The sequence below is a fragment of the Balaenoptera acutorostrata genome, chromosome 5 (assembly GCF_949987535.1).
Source record: "Balaenoptera acutorostrata chromosome 5, mBalAcu1.1, whole genome shotgun sequence".
Taxonomy (NCBI): domain Eukaryota; kingdom Metazoa; phylum Chordata; class Mammalia; order Artiodactyla; family Balaenopteridae; genus Balaenoptera; species Balaenoptera acutorostrata.
Genome location: NC_080068.1, coordinates 108,551,263 through 108,555,536, shown reverse-complemented (window position 1 = coordinate 108,555,536; position 4,274 = coordinate 108,551,263).

Here is a 4,274-nt window from a genome sequence, read left to right as displayed (position 1 = left end):
TTATATATTGGGTGCTCTATCTTAGTTGTTTTGCTCTCTTGCTCTGAGTGAAGCCAGCTACCATCTTGTGACCTGAGCTATTCAGTATCCTCATAAAAAGGAAATGAGGAAAATCTCCAGTTAACAGCCAGAGAGGAAGTGAGACCTTCAGTTCAAAAGCACACAAGAAACTAAGTCCTTCCAACAACGATGTAATCTCTTCCCAGTTAAAACTTCAGATGAGAACTGTGGCCCTAGTTGACTGACAGTTTGAGTGCAGCTTCATGAGAGACATTGAAAGTCATCCAGATCACCTTTGTCCAAATTCCTAACATACAGAAAATGTGAAATAATAAATATTTGTTGATTGAAGCTTCTGAATTGGAGGATAATTTGTTATGCAGCAAGACATAACTAATATAGAGAACACAATATATTCTGATTTGTCTTAATTGTTTAAGTCTATTCCTTGATTTTTCAATGCTTACTGAATTTTTTACTCTGTATCATTTCTTAATGTGTATTGATATTTTCTACCAGCTACAAAAAGAAATGCTTCTTTTGACTGGTCCAAAGTTGTGTCAATTTGCCTCTTAATTCTCAAGAATTAGGCTTATATTCCACACTTATCTATCAAGATTTTTCTCATTTAAAACTGCCATTATTTGGGCTTCCCTGGTGGCACAGTGGTTAAGAATCTGCCTGCCAATGCAGGGGACACGAGTTCAAGCCCTGGTCCAGGAAGATCCCACATGCCGTGGAGCAACTAAGCCAGCGTGCCACAACTACTGAGACTGTGCTTTAGATCCCATGAGCCACAACTATTGAGCTCGCATGCCTCAACTACTGAAGCCTGTGCACCTAGATCCCGTGCTCCACAACAAAGAGAAGCCACCGCAATAAGAAGCCCACACACCACAATGAAGAGTAGCCCCCACTCGCCGCAACTAGAGAAAGCCTGTGCACAGCAATGAAGACCCAATGCAGCCAAAAATCAGTAAATAAATAAATAAATAAATTCATTAAGAAAACCCCGCCATTATGAAACTTTCCCCTGCTTCCTAAGATTCTACCACTGTTTCCTTGGCACTTTGCACATATCTGTTATTAACACTTATCACACTGTCTCACACTTTTGAATTTATGAGTTTTTCTCTCCATTAAGCTGTGAGATCATCAAGAGAAAAACCAGTTCTGATGTCTCTGTGCACAACTAGTGCCTGCCTGTGTAGCCATCTGCCATAGTGCAGAAACACAGTAAAAGTTGTTGAATGACTGGGTGTCCCATAGCGTAGGGTATTCTAGCTAATATCACATATTCTTATGTACTGGTATTATTGTAAGCACTATATGCCTATTAACTCATTTTAGTCTCTCAAGAATGTTATGAGTGGTACTATTGTAGTCTAATTTTACATATGAATAAATTGAGCCACAAAGAGGTTGTTACTCCTGAAAGATTATGTACCCAACTCCCTTGCCAATAACATGATATATAAACTTCAAATATATTCCCTCCATTCCACATGATTTTTATCACTTAACTATTAACTAAACTTTCCTTCTTTGAATCTCCCATGCTTATACTTTATAATTTAATAGTGGAAAAAATAAAACCAGAACTGGTTATAGAATTAAACATAAAGAAATATATCATCATTTTATACAAGATAATATGTGTTTAGTTACTACTGTGTACTTGATGCCCTTTTCAAAAACGTACAGCACCTTGATGACTTTATTGACTGCAAAACTGAAACTTGAATTAGTCTTGGACCTCAAGTTCTTTCCCAGATTCTCTAATATACTTAAATACCATCCCAATTTTCCTGAGACTTTTGGGTTTTCTGTGCCTAAAACTAGGACAGGCCCAGGAAAATTGGGACAGCTGGTCATCCTACATTTATTTGACAAACATATCATCTCTCCATAATATGAAATCACTGTTCTCAGCACAATGAATGCACAATTTTCCCCAAGGCTTAACAACTGAAATTTGAAATTTATTTGACACTTTTCTGTTTGTTTATTCACATTACAAGGTCTTCAAGTAGTTTATTCTTAGAAACGTATATATTTGGCTTTGTACCTCATGTTAAAAATAACTTGTTTAAAGATTAATTCAGTCTCAGTACTAATGTTCACTGTCACTCCAGGTATTTCTTCACTATGAAGGTATCCCTTGCATATTGAGTCATTCTTGTTATTTCACTCTTTTTTCTTAGTGAGTCTAGCTAAATGTTGTCAAATTTGTTTATCTTTTCAAAGACCCAGCTCTGAGTTTCATTTATCTTTTCCATTGTCTTTTGAGTCTCTATTTAATTTATTTCCACTCTGATCTTTATTATTTCCTACTGACTTTGACCTGCACTTGTTCTTTTTCTCCTAGTTCCTTTAGGTGTAAGGTTAGATTGTTTATTTGAGATTTTTCTTCTTTCTTGAGGTAGACTTGCATTGCTATAAACTTCCCTCTTAGTACCACTTTTGCTGTATTCCATAGATTTTGATATGTCATATTTTTATTTTCATTTGACTTCATGTATTTTTTATTTCTTCTTTGATTTCTTCATTTATCCAACAGTTGTTCAGTAGCATACTGTTCAGTCTCCACCTACTTGTGATTTTTCCAACTTTCTTCTTTTAGCTGATTTCTAGTTTCTTATCATTCTGATCAGAAAAGACACTTGATATGATTTCAATCTTTGTAAATTTATTGATTTGTTTTGTGTCCCAACATATGGTCTATCCTTGAGAAAGTTCCATGTGCACTTGGGAAGAATGGCTATTCTGCTGCATTTGAATGGAATGTTCTGCATAAATCTATCAAGTCAATCTGGTTTAATGTTTTATTTAAGGCCACTGTTTCCTTATGGTAAAGATTAAGTCATCACTGTGTCATAAAAATAAATATTCAGTGATCAACTTCATCATATTAGCTCCTAGGTGAGGATGAATGTATCAAAAAATAAAAGATGAATTGTGGCCTCAAGAAGTTCATAATGGTTTAGTAATTCAAGGGTAACACATAAAAACAATTAGAAAAATGGTAAACAGACTGCCTAATTTGGTTAACTTGTGGGAAACCAACACTAAAGATTTAAGATTTTGAAAATTGAGTGGGTTAATGTTATCAGAGAAATCCCCACTCTGGAGAGAAAACTTGCATTAGACCTGAGAAAAAGAACTTTTGAATTCTCAGAGGTGAGATAGGAGAATGAAGTAAGAGAGACGCAAAAAGGGTTTACTGATGTGTTTACAATGGGAGTGTAAAAAAGGAAGTAGAAGGAAGAAGAGTGACAGTTTTTAAGAATATAAACTTGTAATTAGTAGTAAATAAGCCATAGAGATCTAATGTACAATAGTAATAGACAATGATATATATTATGTAACTAAAAATATGTAATGTGATAAATATCTCTACATTGGCAATCATATTACAATATATAAATGTATCAAAGTAACAGTCTGTATATCTTAAACTTACACAATGTTACACATTAAATTTAGTCAATTAAAAAAATAAAATGCATTGTTCCACAAGGCCCTATAGTACTTACCACAATTTGGAGTGCATCATAGATATTCATTTATCTTTTATTTGTTGAATTCACTTGTATTTCTTTACTCTAAAAAGTTTTTGGATCAACTTGCAACAACAGTAGTAACAAAATAATTTATTAAATTTATTGAAAACTTTTAAAAAAAGAATTGTTAGATATTATAACCATCCCCAGATTTAAAATGCCCTAAATAAAAATTCAATAATGGTTCAAATTATACTAATATATCTCCTTCACAAAAGGAGAGGAATTATGTTTTTGGAGTCCAATTCTGGATATAGTTTTAGTACAGAAAGGAAGAGAAATCTAGGCTTTTTAACGTGATGTGTATGGAGCATTTAATGAGATGTACTTTCCTGTTTCCCCCTTATTTTTTAAAAACATTTGTCCAAAGATATCCTCTGAATATGTATCTTTTTGTATTAAAATAATACAAAACTCTTCTTGACATGACATTGCTTAAAATGGTTCAAGCCATTCTCTGGCTCACCAAAGTTCAGGAGAGCAGTATTGTCATTACTATACTTGGAAAACAATCTGTCTGCCATTCAACCTAGAAGGAGATATTGTACAATACTTGAAAAAGCTTTCACAGAAGTGTTTCTCTTCCTCTAAAAGAATTATGTTTATTTAATTCCTTACCAAATATTTTATAGATTTTTTTAAAAGATTAATTTTTATCATCATAGAGACTTGAGTTAAATTACTAAAAATTATAGAGCAAAGCTGAAGCAT